This window comes from Misgurnus anguillicaudatus, chromosome 10, assembly GCF_027580225.2.
Source record: "Misgurnus anguillicaudatus chromosome 10, ASM2758022v2, whole genome shotgun sequence".
NCBI classification, from domain to species: Eukaryota; Metazoa; Chordata; class Actinopteri; order Cypriniformes; family Cobitidae; genus Misgurnus; species Misgurnus anguillicaudatus.
Window position 1 is genome coordinate 30,116,996 of NC_073346.2, and position 16,805 is coordinate 30,133,800.

At 39.2% G+C, this 16,805-nt stretch overlaps 2 protein-coding genes across 6 annotated transcripts in view; one reads left to right on the forward strand and one right to left on the reverse strand.

Moving 5' to 3' along the window:
- adgrb1a (adhesion G protein-coupled receptor B1a) overlaps nucleotides 1-6,133 on the reverse strand; it is a 148,843-nt gene extending 142,710 nt beyond the window's left edge. The window contains exon 1 of the mRNA XM_073872345.1: nucleotides 6,115-6,133. The gene's annotated coding sequence lies outside the window, so the exon portion shown is untranslated. The remainder of the gene's footprint in view (nucleotides 1-6,114) is intronic.
- An 877-nt stretch (nucleotides 6,134-7,010) lies between these two features.
- tsnare1 (T-SNARE Domain Containing 1) overlaps nucleotides 7,011-16,805 on the forward strand; it is a 291,014-nt gene continuing 281,219 nt past the window's right edge. For 4 of the 5 annotated variants that reach the window (XR_012371599.1, XM_073872360.1, XM_073872362.1 and 1 more), the window contains exons 1-2: nucleotides 7,011-7,165; nucleotides 8,443-8,570. The gene's annotated coding sequence lies outside the window, so the exon portion shown is untranslated. The remainder of the gene's footprint in view (nucleotides 7,166-8,442; nucleotides 8,571-16,805) is intronic. The other variant, XM_073872361.1, reaches the window with a different exon arrangement.

The following is a 16,805-nucleotide window of genomic DNA, read 5'->3' on the forward strand; positions in this document are numbered from 1 at the left end:
GGTATGAGTGCTAGAACATGCGCTAAGATCTGCCTTGTTAATGTGTTCCCTGATGGCTGCAGGGAGAAGTCAAAGAGGATGTACGCCATACTAGACGAACAGAGCAATCGCTCTCTGGCGCGGTCAGAGTTCTTTGAGATGTTTAAGATCTCTGGAAGTTCTTACTCATATACCCTCAAGACTTGTGCGGGGTATTCAGAGACGGCGGGGAGGAGAACCAGCGGTTACACTGTAGAGTCGGTGGACAAGAAAATAAGCATTCACCTGCCTATACTCCTGGAGTGCAACCAAATACCTAACGTTCGCAACGAGATTCCCACGCCGGAAGCAGCCTACCATCATGCCCACCTGAAGCGCATTGCTGACAAGATTCCGCCTTTAGATCCGGATGCCAAAATTCTCCTCTTACTGGGCAGAGACATCTTACAAGTACACAAGGTACGAGAACAGATAAGTGGCCCAGGAGATGCACCGTTTGCGCAAAGGCTTGATCTAGGATGGGTCGTCGTTGGTGATGTGTGCCTTGGAGGTGCTCATAAAACACAAGAGGTGAGAAGCTACAAAACCGCCATCTTAGAAAACGGTCGTACGAGTTATCTTCAACCATGCAACAACCAGATCAGAGTGAAAGAGGTATTTGGTCCGGCATCTAGACCTCAACATAATCCACCTTCAACCTCCATCTGTGGTTCAAGGATGCTCAGTGGAGACTGCTTAGGGCACACTATCTTTGCCCAATCTCCTGACGACCATAGACTTGCTCCATCTATGGAGGATCTGGAGTTTTTGAAGATAATGGAAGCTGGGTGCTATCGGGACAGTTCCAGAAGTTGGGTGGCGCCTTTACCCTTTCGGTCGCCGAGACAACGGCTGCCTAACAACAGGAAACAGGTTTTTAAACGTTTCGTCTCGCTCCAGCGCTCCTTGGAAAAACGTCCAACCATGAAAGCCGATTTTCTAGAGTTTATGGAGAAGATGTTCAAGAAAGCACATGCTGAAGTCGCCCCGCCAGTACAGCCTGGACAAGAGTGTTGGTATCTACCCCTGTTCGGTGTGTATCATCCAAGGAAACCAGATAGGATTCGTGTGGTCTTTGACAGCAGTGCATCATACGAAGGAGTGTCACTCAATGATATCCTGCTCACTGGTCCTGACCTTAATAATAGTCTGCTGGGTGTTCTTATGAGGTTTAGGAAGGAACAGGTGGCAGTCACTGCCGACATTGAGCACATGTACCACTGCTTTCTTGTCAAGGAGGACCACCGTGATTTTCTCAGATTCCTGTGGTACAGGGACAACGACCCTACCTCTGACATCGTAGACTACAGAATGCGGGTTCACATTTTTGGGAACAGTCCTTCGCCTGCTGTTGCAGTCTACAGTCTGCGACGGGCGGCTAAGGAAGCAGAAGCCGACTATGGTAGTGATGCAAGAAGATTTATCGACCGTGAATTCTACGTTGACGATGCCTTGAAGTCCTTCAGTACAGAGGAAGAGGCCATCAGCGTCCTCGGGCGAGCACAGAAAATGCTTGCAGCTTCTAACCTCAGGTTACACAAAATTGCTTCAAATCGACCGGCAGTCATTGAAGCTTTTCCATTTGAAGATCGCACCAAAGACATCGGTAGTCTAAATCTCTTTGTTGATGATCTGCCAATACAACGTAGCCTTGGATTGTTCTGGAACATGCGAACAGACACCTTCATGTTTCAAATTGAAGAGGACCAGAAGCCATTTACTCGCAGAGGAGTTCTTTCAACCGTAAACAGCCTCTACGATCCTCTAGGATTCCTCGCTCCCATCACGGTTCATGGAAGACTGATACTCAGGGAACTGACTAAGCAAGCAGAGGATTGGGACGCACCACTTCCCAAAGACATGGAGACTGAATGGACTAGGTGGAAGCGCTCACTCCGAGACCTGGAGGGACTCCAGATACCACGCCCTTATACGTCATTCTCCACCGCAGGTGCTCTAAGAAGGGAACTATGTATCTTCGCAGATGCATCAGTTAAGGCGATAGCCGCCGTAGCCTACATCAAGGTCACAAGTCACCAAGAACGATCTGAAATTGGCTTTGTTTTTGGGAAGGCGAAGCTGGCGCCTCAGCCTGATTTAACCATTCCAAGACTTGAGCTTTGTGCGGCTGTGCTCGCCGTTGAGATTGCTGAGATGGTAGTTTCAGAGATGGACACAACATTCGACAACATCACTTACTACACCGATAGCAAGGTCGTATTGGGATACATCCAGAACCAGTCAAGGAGATTTTATGTCTACGTACACAACAGGATCCAAAGAATACGACAATCACCTTGTTCTGGCGTGTGGAAATACGTTCCTACGCACCTCAATCCAGCTGATATTGGGTCAAGAACTGTGACTTCAGACATGCTTAGCAGCACTACTTGGCTCAAAGGGCCAACCTTTCTTTCTGATGTATCTTTGCATTCACTTAAGTTTCAAGAGGCTTACGACCTTGTCGACCCTGACACAGACTCTGAAGTGCGTCCCCAGGTTGTGGCGAGTTTCACTCATGTTACCAGAGATGTAATACATCCACAATGCTTTGAACGCTTCTCCAAGTTCAGCACTCTCCTAACAGCCATAGCTCACCTCATCCACGTGGCTCGTTCTTTCACCCACTCTACCCAGGATGAATGTCAAGGGTGGCATGTCTGTCGACCAACAGAAGATGAGTTGTTGAGAGCCCAAGTGTGCATTGTGAAGAGCGTCCAAAACGAGTGCTATTCGGAGGAACTTAAGTGTATCAACTCAGGATCCAACATTCCACCGAGCAGCAGCCTTTGGAAACTGCACCCCGTCCTGGATCGAAACCAACTTCTTAGAGTAGGAGGTCGTATTGAGCAGTCGGATTTGAGTATGAACGAGGTGCATCCTATCATTGTTCCTGGCCGGCATCATCTAGCCACACTGCTTGTGTCTCACTATCACGAAGCAGTGAAACACCAAGGAAGGCATCTTACCGAAGGTGCCATTCGAGCGGCAGGATTCTGGCTGGTGGGAGCTAAACGCTGCATCAGCAGTTTGCTTCACAGATGCGTTACTTGTAGAAGACTGAGGGGACAAATGGAACATCAGCAGATGGCAGCTCTGCCACCAGAACGGCTACAGGTAGCACCTCCTTTCACCTATGTAGGTGTCGACGTTTTTGGACCTTGGGAAGTTGTCTCACGCCGTACAAGAGGAGGAGTCTCCAACTCTAAGCGATGGGCTGTGATGTTCTCTTGTATGTGTTCGAGGGCAGTCCACATCGAGGTAATTGAATCCATGAGTGCGAGCAGTTTTATCAATGCCTTGAGGAGGTTCTTTGCAATCAGGGGCCCCGCGAAGCAGATCCGTTCCGACTGTGGAACTAATTTCATCGGCGCTTCACGTGAACTGGAGATGGATCAGTCAAATCCAGGTTTCAAAAGAGTTGAGAATTACTTGAACACCCAGAGCTGCACATGGGTATTCAACCCACCCCACGCGTCTCATATGGGAGGCGCGTGGGAACGAATGATTGGCATTGCCCGCCGTATATTGGATTGCATGTTGCTTGAGCAGGAAAGGTCTCGTCTCTCACATGAAGTCCTGACCACCTTCATGGCCGAAGTGACTGCAATCATGAATGCTAGACCGCTCATCCCAGTGTCATCGGATCCGGAATCGCTTCTCATTCTCACTCCAGCCATGCTTCTGACCCTCAAGACAGGTTCTGCACCTCCTCCGCCAGGAAACTTTGAAGAAGCGCATCTCATCAGAGAAGAGTGGAAGCGAGTTCAGGCCTTAGCGGACATGTTTTGGAACAAATGGAAACATGAATACCTCAGCACGTTACAGCTTCGGCACAAGTGGCAAGGAAAGAGACCGAATCTGCAAGAAGGAGACATAGTTCTCTTGAAAGACAGTCAAGCAAAGAGAAATCAATGGCCTAAAGGTATCATCACAAAAACCTTTCCTGGAGAAGATGGATTGGTTCGGAAAGTTCAAGTTGAAATTGTCGAAAATGGAACCAGAAAGGATTTTTCTCGGCCTGTTACAGAAGTGGTTTTGCTTTATTCTCCAAAAACTGATTCCGTTAATTAATGTGGACTCTTTGCAGACCCCAAGCGGGGAGTGTCATGACGCTTTGGGAAATTAAAATATATATATAATTGTTTTTGTTGTTTCAGTAGTGCAGCGTCATTTGTTTACCTTTGTTACTATAGTGATATGACACCGGCGCATGTCTGAATCAGGAAGTAGATCGCTGCGCGGTTGTCAGTAGCAGCGGGGAGCAAGCTCGCTCAGTCATCCGTTTTCAGGCGATCGCTTTTTCCTCTTTCTCTTTGCTAAAGCAACGTCTGTGAGTATTACTTATGTAATATTATTATAACGCGTATTTTCATCCTTTGTGAGATTATTGAGTTGGCTGAGTTAGCTTTATGTCTATTACTGCCTATTGTTTAATGGCTCGATTACGTTTCTCATATCACGCTGTGTAAATAATCCGCGTTGTTTTTCGTGTGATTTGTATTTGAATTCAGTATTAATATACTCATTTTATCTCATTTGTATTGTATTACAGTTTTACAATATTCCCAGTAAATTTTATGGAAATGAATCATCTGTGTCCTGGAGTTTCTTGGGAGTGTTTAAGCTGAATGGAGTGTAGTCCATGACATGTAGCAATATTGCACTCAACAGGAAATACTTCACTCACATAAAAAATCTAGGCTGTGGGAGGCAGTATAATACACAATACAAAGTCAAATACAAAAGGGCTAAATTTATTAAAGGTGCCATAGAATAAAAAAACTGTATTTACATAGGCATAGATGAAGAATAAGAGCTCTGTACATGGTAACGACATATTGCGAGTCTCAAATATGTTTGTTTCCTCATTTTTATGTAAACTGCATGCACGCAAAAGGCTGCTGGAAAACAGGCCAATCTCAGCATAACACTGACTGTGATGTCACAGTCGAGATATACGCCCCCAATATTAATTTACACATTAAATTAATTTTAGTTGTTAAAATGCTAAAAACAAATGTGTGAGGCGCTACATGGCATGCTAATTAATCATATAGAGGGAATGCACGTGACGTCACCTTCGGCGAAAGTGACTGCGGTTACGCCCACTGAGTGGCAAAAGACAGAATGGCAGAATTTGTGTACAGTGTGAAATCAGCGGAAACATAGGGAAAATGAATCTAAATGGAAAAAATGGCTCTACTATTAACTTTAAGTTCTACTATTGACGTTACAGTTACCTTTTTGCAGGTCCATACTAAAAAAAACACACAAACTTCCCATTCAGAAATAATCTTAACAATCTCCAAACAATTAGTTGTTCCTCAAATCTGTGTTTTCGTCAGGCTAAAACATATAAGGTATTTTTGCTAATGTAAGCTACTGGCATGAGCCTCAGAGCAGAGCAGAGCAATCAAAGCAAAGCTCAATATTATTATTCATGACCCTTCCAAATAGGGCAAAAATAGATCATTTCATTCTAAGGACAAACGGACATAATTGATAATTTTTGCACTTAATAAAGTTACATACCTTCGATGTAAATATCAAAGAAAAATGTAACACATTATTTCAATGCATTCTTTGGCACCTTTAAAGAATGAGGTTGAGAGAATTTAGCTTTAAACTATGTACAGACATATTTTAATAAACATTAAAATCTCTAATTTAAGATTTTTGAATTTAATTGAACAATTTTATGTAAATATTTATATTAATTATACTGCATATGGTACTCAAATATTAAAATCATCATTAATTAATCTAAATTACTACATTATTTTTCGTTTGTTTTTATTATGTCACATTATGATTAAAACCATAGATTAAAACGTCTTAAGAGCTGCACCGCTCTGAACTTTTATTCTGACACTGAACTTAGACGAGAAATGAGAGCATAAGCTGACCAACCAGTACACGTTAGATAAGAAAAGACTGTTTCAGTAAAAAGATGAGGTGCAAATAAAACCAAGTCGTATACTTATTTTCTACCGATAGCATAAACTTTAACGTTGACAGTCATGCATTTTAAATGAAACACAAAATGACACCGTAAGCATTAAACATTACTCGACATGGTTTCAGTAAACTTACCAGACTCTGAGGCAATGTGAAGAAACAATGTGAGGAGCACTGAGGACAAAAGAGTGAGTATTAATAAATTAACAAAAGGTGAGAGGATTAACACAGTTTGCTAACAGGTATTAACTTCAGAACTGTTTTTGACATTTTGACAGTTAGCGGGAATAATAACCACTGCGCAAGCGCACACCACATAACGTTATCTGTAATTACCACACCCATCATGCAATGCTGAGTGATTGCTCATCAATAATAATAAATTTCAGGTATTTACTTGTAAAAGGTTATCATCTCATTAAAATATCTTCCAAAATACCGAGCAGTCTCAGTAAGGATTGACATTAATATTTTTAAAGTCAGATTAAAAGGTTAAACATGTAATTTTATTTAACAGATTAATATTTTTAAAGTCAGATTAAAAGGTTAAAAATGTAATTTTATTTAACAGATTAAGTTTTGAACAGACATCTCCTGTAATGCTATCTCTCTAACTTTCATATGTTTGACAGCCGTGTGTTTACATATAGTCCAACCTTGTGTTTACATTATAGTCCAATGTAGTTATTAAAGCACACCCTACAGTGCATAAGTATAGTGTTTGAGGATGTGTTATGTTGACTTACAGAACTGTATATAAATCAATTTGCAATCTCTTGTTTATGCCCTCAAGGTTTATATTAACTTATTTCATTGCAATTGTATGTCCTACAAGGATAATGACTGCCAATATGTCAGAAATATTTTGGGTTTAGGTCACTAAACCCAGGTTTTAAAATGGCCACTTCTCTACTTTATTTAGTAGCTATTGGCTTCTGTAATAATAGTATTCCAGATTATGTCACCATTCCACTTATTTTTACTGCTGAAATATCTCAGAGGATAGGTCAATACTGTTTCTCCTCTTTCAGGAAAATGTGATCTCTTAGCCCCAGAGTGGTAACACTGAGGAGGCCTGACAGACTGCTTCTCCGTCAGCAGATGGGAGGCATCTGTAATTCAGTCTGGAGGCTGCTGCATGCTGCTTCATTTCCTTTCCTATCACCACAACTTTCCCAGAGTCCATGTAAGAGCCACATTTCTCTCCTTAGCAGTGACCTCCAAATCATCTGTCAGAATTATAATAAAAATCAACCTGGTTGAGACAGCGGATAAGCTCCAAAACAGATACCCAGAACATTTTAATATATGTGACCATGGACCACAAAGTCTTAACTGGCATGAGTATATTTTCCAATAGCCAAAAAGCACATTGTGTGGGTCAAGATTTTTTAATTTCTTACTGTAAAAATATATAAAAACTTTTTTGGGAGAGTGAATGCAGTGCTAAGCACTACATTTGCACAACTTTAAAGGGAAATTTCTCAATATTTAGATTTTTCTTTGCACCCTTTGATTCCAAATTTTCCAATTGTTGTATTTCAGCTAAATATTGTCCGATCCTAACAAACCATATATCAATGCAAAGCTTATTTATAAAAAAAATACCCTTATGACTGATTCTGTGGTCCAGGGTCACATATTTTTATAACACGTGATCGTGTTATGTTGATTATGATTTCTTGGTGGCGCATTTGGCTGGGGGTCCTGGCAGTGCTTTTGGTGCAAATTCAAATCATTTGTTGTCAGCAGAAATGGTGAACTGCATCAAGTCTGTTTGACGGTTAGTCTGGGACTGGGATATAGGCCATGTGACCTTGGGGATCAGTTTAAATGCAATCTGTCTGAAATTCGTCAAAAGTGATCCACTATTGATGATATAAACTCTTGTGGCCCTTTTGGGGTGGGCTATCTGTCAGTTCTGCATTCCCCTTAACACACACGCACACACAGGTTCATGTATAATTTATAGTCATGTTTCTTTCTCTGCTATGTATCAGCTACAAAGGTCATTTTCTCAGTTTAACCTTTTTTAAAGGTAATTTTGTGATCCCAGGGAAAACACTTACTGATAAAATGTATATCTTGAATGCACCGGAAATTTTCCTTGGATAAAGGTGTCTTTCAATACAATGTAAATGTAATTCTTTGTTCACACAAATAAAAAAGACTATTAAGATCTAGCATTTGCAGTGAAAACATATAGGATTATGTATTTAAAAATGCTAAATTTCATATGTACCCTAAAAATAATTAAGGTAATATCAATTTATTAATATAATAATATTCATTTTCATTGTATGGAAAAAGCTGTAATGAAAGTACATTGTTACTGTCACTGTCGGTCTCGGTGCCTTTAATGGGTATATCATGACAGCTTTTTCATTTTTGGGTGAACTATTATCTTTATCACAACATTTATGTGTTATGTGTTCTCATACTACATATCCCATAATCCCACAGCTTCATGTCACATGAGAAGCAGCAAGGAGCAGATGGTACAGAGTCATGTGATGTTGCCAGCCGGGATTGAATCTGTGAGGTTGCGTCTGATGTGAGTGCTAAGGCGAATTGCTATCTCTCTGGAAACGGTAATGTATAAAATTACCTTTGTTTAATTGCGTCTGGTTTAAATAAATTGTTATTTTGGCTGGTATAACATAAGGTGGAGGGACGTGTGTGAGGATGGAGAGGATGTAAGGGGGAGGGTAGGCCAGAAGGATGCTTTCTTGTTACAGCTGAGTACCATCTTTCTGCTTCAGCAACATTCAGAATAACAATGCGCATCATACCAGTTACATAGATTGTAATGCATGTAGACATAATGCTCCATATTTATGCAATATATAGATTGCACAGAAGTGGTTACAAATGTAGTTTACTAATGCTATAAGAGGGCCCGGCTATTGTATACTATATGTGTCATCTTCATTCGACCAATCAGATTAGCGTGACTCATTTATTTATAATAATGAGCTTGTGTATTTTTGTTTGGCAGTAATAGAGTCATGCTTTACACACATTTTTTTTTTTTAATTGGGTTTTGATTTAATATGTTTAACATGTATTGAATGCTGACTCTGCTGTTTACTAATTCGTATTTGTGTAGGCATGCTTTACAATGAGTTTAGTGTTTCCTGTTCATCCTATTTTTGTTTAAATGATATTCTCTGCTGAGGACAATGAATGAGTACAGCTCACATGAACTTACTTAATAGTGTGTAATGCAGTTAAATATCCACACATTATTCGGTTGCTGATGTTAAACAATGTGTAAAGGACAATGATTAGTCATTATTGCAAACAATTAACATATATGTGGATCTGGGCCCTGACATATATCATGATGAGAGTAGGAGAATCAAAGTTTGTTTTCACCCGTTAATTTCACATTGATTTATATCTATGACACAGCCTTACTCAGCCAATATTAAATATGTATCAAGGTTATATTTTTTACAGAATGTTCTTTACATTGTGTAGAAAGATTTAAGTAGTAAATCACATTTTAGTCAAGTTCCTATTATCTGCCAAATTATAATAGTGCTGATAAAGGATGTAGTCCGGACTATTAGGTTCCCATACTTTCAAGGATAACAAAATTAGCACCCTCAATTTTTAGGAAACATTGCTAGCTAAGTTTACACAAAGAAGTGTATTTGGCCACATAATACATTGACTGTACTCCTGGATTGCCGTCTGGTTGCTCTGGCAGTGGACTGAATATGTACAGGAAATGTTAATCTGACATAGCTAGTGCCCACACTGCCGTTCAGCAAACCGTTAGATAGACCGTTAGATGCCAGGCTTGGCACTGTTTGCGCACTGATTCACAAACAGAAAGTAAACTTTTTGAAGAGAGCCAATATGAACAACAGAAGAGTTGTCATATTTGACAATGCATGGATTTTTACATTCATAGTGTTCACAACATGGTCGTTATTGTAAAACTTATTGTGAAACTTTAATAAAAATGCTAAAGTGACTACTATAAATATTTAATTTTAGGCATTAAAATGACATCTCATGTTATTATAACCATAGCAGCTAGGCATTAAAAGCATGTTGTCAGAGTAATGATATTTGATGAGTTTTTAAATGCGTCTCCCCAGTATATGAATCACTCCTACGCTGCAAAAAATGACTTTCTTACTTAGTATTTTTGTTTTCAGTAGAAATATCAAAAAATTCGTAAATTAAGATGCTTTTTCTTGATGAGCAAAATGACCTAAGAAAATAAGTCACAAAAAAATATACAATTTAAGTGAATTTGTGCTTAAAACAAGCAAAAATCACCACATTGGCAGATAATTTTGCTTGTTTTAAGCACAAATTCACTTAAATTGTATATTTTAGACTAGACTTATTTTCTTAGTTCATTTTGCTCATCAATAAAATACATCCCAACTTAAGAATTTTGAGATATTTCTACTAAAAGTTCAGTTTACCTCAGCAAATATTACATTTATTTAAACAAAGTGACTTAATTAAATCAGTTTTTAATTCGATACGTATCTAGCAGCAATGCATTCTGGGCAATGAAACGGCGCCTATGTTCCTACAATATTTCAAACCCATCGCAGTTTTCTCTCTTTCCCGTCTCATCTTATTAAACCCAGCATGGCCTTATTGGCAGGCAGGGCAATTCATAATGTCTACGTGGATTTTAAAGAGATCATTCGTGCCTTTTAGTTCTCAAATTTGCATCTTTCCTACTTCAATTTAAAGAAACTGATGGGAAAGTAACAGCCCATGTTCTCTACACCATTATGATTAAAGTACAATTACAACATAGCGGTCCACATCTCAGGACCACTTTCATGATTACCCTCACTCTTGATTGGGTTGAGAAAGCAAGTTGACACAATGGCATCATAATTAAGAAGGCAATTGTCACATCTCAAAAAAATGGTGCATCGTCCGACATAATTTCCCAGCCAATCTAAAGATTATGTTGTGCTCACGACAGGCATGAGATTGGGTTGTAATTACTTGATTGCATAAGTAAGAAACTCGAAATCTCCGTAATTGGACTGCATTATGAGGCAGGCGCTCGGGAAAAAGCCAAGTTGGGATTTAATTTGTGTACTTCTGCAGACAAGAGGTTTCAGCAAACCAGATAACAAGCCCTGTGCTTTAGTGATGTGTGATAATGGGTGGACAAGGATTTAGATCTAATTAAAGTAATAAGTTCTCAAAGTGCTAAAAGATAAGGCATAAGGTCTGGGACACTTGTCAAACTGCTGTCTGTTATAATGAGAGAATTGTGTAAAAATCTAAAGAGGAAAACTTACTACAATCATAAACAATCACAAACAATCATATGGACTCTTCTCTTATTATATGAAATATGGATTGTGACAGCGACTAGAGGCCTTCTCGGGTTCAGAGATCTGTACCCAACCCAGACCAAATTCAATACCAGATCCAAATCAATTCTTACCGGAACATGATGTATTCATTCTAAATTTGTCCTTTAAAAATATTTATTTATTACACCCTTACACTCACCTAAAGGATTATTAAGAACACCTGTTCAATTTCTCATTAATGCAATTACCTAATCAACCAATCACATGGCAGTTGCTTCAATGCATTTAGGGGTGTGGTCCTGGTGGAACGGGAGCTTTGTGCCCTGGATGTGCATCCCAGAAATCTCCATCAACTGCAAGATGCTATCCTATCAATATGGGCCAACATTTCTAAAGAATGCTTTCAGCACCTTGTTGAATCAATGGCACTTAGAATTAAAGGGGCCATTCCATGAAAATGTTAGCATTGCCACTTTGTAGGTTTAAGCAAAAATGTGTCGTTTTGGGTGTGTTTTTTAAAATGCAAATGAGCGGATGAAGTTCAAACACTGATCACAATGATGGTGGTTTGCTGTAATTCAAACTCAATTGTGCTGTCAAGTCCTTCTTTTCTCTTTCTTTCTCGCTGCACTAAATAGCAGTGCAGTGGTTGGATAGTGCAGATTAAGGGGGCGGTATTATTCTAATAAGATTTCCTTATGACATCATAATAAAAGCCAAATTTCAATGACCTGTTTTTGCTCACACCTACAAAGTGGCAATGCTAACATTTTCATGGAATGGCCCCTTTAAGGCAGTTCTAAAGGCGAAAGGGGGTCAAACACAGTATTAGTATGGTGTTCCTAATACTCCTTTAGGTAAATGTATAATAAATTACATTTTTCTCATCAAAGTTTCAGAACCAAACCTGCTCGCTTTTTGGGTCAGACCTCGGGTATTCGGATCGAAGTGAAGACATAAATTACCCCCATGCATTTTACAAAATGTAAAATAAAGATCTTTGCACATTGACTCCGAAATGCGCGTCCAAAATTTTGCAAGTAAAAAAATAAATACTTTACACACTGCCTCTGAAACGAACCCCAAAATTAAAGGGGACATTCCAGAAGACATTTTTAAGATATTAAATAAATCTTTGATGTCCCCAGAGTACATATGTGAAGTTTTAGCTCAAAATACCATATAGGTAATTTATTGTGGCATGTTAAAATAGGCAATTTATGGGGCTGAGCAAAAATGCACCGTTTTTGTGTGTATCCCTTTAAATCCAAACGAGCTGCTCAGGTGGGCGGAGTCTCAAGCGCTCCTGCTGTAGAGCTGACAGAGCATCGAGGGAGATTCTCTCACGAAAGAAGTTAGTGAGCGATGTTAAGCATTATAAATATGAACAAGTTTAAAAAAGTCAATTATCTGTTTTATGCATACTAAATACATGTTTATCAGTAGATGGGGAACATTGTGAAATAAAAATAAAGACTTTTAGGTCTCATGTTGCCCTTGTTTTAAACAGGCATAATGAGTTTCAGCATGTTACAATAAAATACACGTCCACAAACACTCAGAAGTTTGCTTTTTGACCAAACCACACGAGCACATTTAAATGATCTGTAATAAAACAACACGTTTAATGCTTAAACTTTAGAGAAACAGATCAAATGACATGTTTAAGTTTATTGTGCACACATATTGAACACATTCGCGTTTCTGTCAGTCTCTCATCTATTTTGTAACTCCTCATTCATTTGAAACTTCAGAGAAACATTAAACAACATATTTACTTATTGTGTATGATAGTGAATAGTGATGCACCGAAATGAAAATTCTTGGCCGAAACCGAAAACCGAAAAAAGGAAACCAAGGCCGAAAAACCGAAACCGAAACACAGAAAGAAATTATTATGCCAATTATTAGTACAATTGCATTTATGGCTATCACTGTGTGCTAACTTTACTAGGGGTGTGTGACGGATAAAAAAACTCACAGTTCGGATCACATTACAGTTTTTGAGGCACAGATCAGATTATTTTTCGGATCAGCAAAAAGCAGGTGGGAAAAATCTAATAAACAATAACGAAATTGCAAACATTTATAAAAGAGAACAAAGTTGTACATTAATAAGGTCTGAAATTAGCATTAGGTACAGAAATCAAATTAAATTAATCATAACACAATAAATTAAATATATTATTATTTTTTAGAGCTATTTGTATCTTTGTCATGGGTTGTTTGATCAACATTAATGACACAGACTTCAGTAGGTAAATCTGACTGTAATCTATACAGACATAAACAAATGTTTTTATTAGAAAAAGAATACTGTGGAGAGAATTTTGTTTATATGTGCCCTGTCAATAACAGAGAGAATTTATGTTAGCTTGTTTTTTTTTAAACGCGTCTCTATTAAAATTATTACTCTAGTGCAGCACTGATTTGGAGACATTTACAGTACATTAAAACATTAGGACAGGTGAAGAAAAGAAACCGATCCACCATTGCAAACACAGTTTAGAACAAACAAGAAGACAACAAAGAACAGGAATCAAACAATATGGTAACAAACATGCTCCACAGCTTTCTGTTTATGGATGAAATAAAATTAAAGAAGAAAAACGATAGTATGTGTGCAAATGCTGTCTATTTCCTTTGTATAATTGTTTGTAGTGGAGTGTCCTGTCTAAATATTTTCACGCGCATGCGATGTTGTACGCGGACTGTACGCGCACTGTCCGTGCGGTCTCAAATTTTGGGCTGCAAGCGGACGGTCCGCGCGGCCGGCCGCGGACCCTCCTGATGACGAAAATGATGGCGCGCATACGCGGACGTCCCTAGTATACTTTCGGCTTTAAGGGCACTTAAACGCATGCATATACAGAGACTGATGGTGAATCCCAAACAGCGCAACAGTCGCTCCACATAAAAACGTTACGTTGTGTTTCATTGCTTTATTCGCCAAATGTACGTTAATGGATTACAGTAAGAGACACATAGCGCGACTCTCTCTACAGTTTACACATCAAGACATTCTTAATCTTTGCAGACGCGTGCAAACAGCTGGACCCTGAGTGAAACCTGCTTGAGCACGAAGGGGAGGGGTGGGAGACGACTGATCACCGTGAGGCTGAGTGAAACCCAAGCGCTAGTGCACAGATGAAAGGGGCGCGGTTGACATTCATTTTTGGTTTACATTTTCGGCTGGATTTTTTATTTCGGCCCGAAACCGATAATGCCATTTTCGGCCGAAATTTTCGGCGACCGAAATTTCGGTGCACCCCTAATAGTGAATACGCGTTGTTCACTTACTCTGTCTCGTGCAGTGCATTAATCCTCGTCTTCATTCATATAAACTTCAGAGAAACATATTAAACAACATAACTTGCTTGAAAGCAAACCGTCGCGTTTGCTCTCTCTCTCTCTTGTTCGTTCGATCACTCACTCGCTCTCTCTCTCTTGCACTAAGATAACGTTAATCTGTTAGAATGTTAATTCAACCTTTAGAAAGATTATTAAAACTACAAGTTATAAGATTGTAGGCTCCTGTTTGTGTTTGAGGGAATACAAACGCTTCGTGCTGTCAGTCATTCTTTCTCTCTGTCTATCGCACTCGTGAGGCCATTCATGGTTGGATAGCGCAGTTGAAGGGGCGGTATCATTATAATTGGAGCCCTTACCTACGTCATGGGGGGAGCGAAATCCGCATGACCTATTTATTCACATGCTTGCAGAGAGAGCCTTACCAAAACAAAATTACAGGGTTGCTATTTTTCATGTTTTCTGGGTTGGTAGAAGCACTGGGGACCCGATTATAGCACTTAAACATGGAAAAAGTCTGATTTTCATGGAATGTCCCCTTTAAGAATAGCATCTAACAAGTTGATAAACATCATGTCGCAGCACAAAGTATGACAAACAAAGAGACGGAATATAAAGAACGATAGAAAGGGCTGTGATTGTCAGGTATACTAGCCCATACTCGAAATGTGAAATTTGCATTTTAACTCATCCCAGTGTAGTAGAGATTTAACAACGAGCAGTTTAATAGTTAACTGCGATAACATTGTATTATGGCGTAATTTTTTAAATTACCAGTGTCAAGGCTCGAAAACCCCTGTCCAGCATCAACCAATAAGTGCAATTACGTGAGACAAACAATTTATTCAAGCCTACTCCCATGTGTTTGTGATGACAGTGCTTCACCGACTGAATTTAAATAAATAAAAAATGTACATTTTGGGAAATCTAGTTGTACAAACACATGTTTACTTAATATTTCTTTAGACAGATCCATCTTTTCTATTAATTTTCCATTAAATTATGTGATCCAATGAGTTTAGAGCTCCTTCCTATTTTGTTCGTTTCTTCTGGGATTGCTGTGAGCGCAGGTGTCGTGCAGCTTACTCCTGGGTCCTAAAGTACACCCGATTTCTCACAACATACGCAGACTTGCTGATTTGTCCTGTGTTTATGAAAATCTGATTTACTCACTTGTGTCTTATCTGAACTAGATGAACATTTATCTCACAACCCCAAATGTGCCATGATTAATGTTAATAATTTTGATGTTTATGCGAACAAATGTGCACTTACAAGTAAAATCAATTTTAAATTTGGTTTGCATCAGTACTTTTTTTTACATTTCTAGAAATTGTTCACTATAACTATGATGTAAAATTTTCATACCATTTCATCCCTCCAATGTAGTAAACGCACACACACACCGCACACACATCTGGAGCAGTAGACAGCGGCAGTCAGCAGCTCCCAGCAGGGAGGAACTGAGAAAGCTGCCTTGCTTAAGTCCCACATGAAGCCCATGGATACTGTCCACATGTAATCGCATGTGTAAAATACAGTAGCACCACATGTATACAACATGTCACCACATTTCACATGGGCACAAAAATGTTCGATACGTAAAAATTCATGTTCTTCTATAAGGGCTGTAAAGCAGTTTGTTGAACTCTTTTGTTACTGCAAACATCTTACCCAATATGAAATGATGATGATGTACTGAAATGATGGTTTTGGTCACATTACCGTTACCTACAACATCCATTAGCCATCCAAACAATTCGATTCGATCGTATTGCACTTTATTTTTGTCCCTTCGTGTGATTAGAGGAACCCATTGATTGTATCAAATTAAGCTGAGTAATTGATTGTAACTGGTTATTAACCTCTAAGAACTTTGTGTCCAGCATGCCATTGCACGAGGACAGGCCTTAATCACTCACAAATGGCAGCCATTAATGAGATTAGTTCCTGGTTCTGCTTCATAACTTTATTTGTTCCAGGAGGCATTGACAAGGGCATCCAGATGCTGAAGTTTACTTTTCTGCGAATTGATTCTCCCACTATTAAACCAGATTCTCTATCACATTGATAAATGGGGGCCCGCTAAATGTGAGGTACAATAAATATGACTTTTTAAGTACACGGCGATAACAGGATTTTGAGCACATTTGCGAAGCCAAATCAGATATCATCTCACAAAGACATTTCTTTGGCTGAGATTAC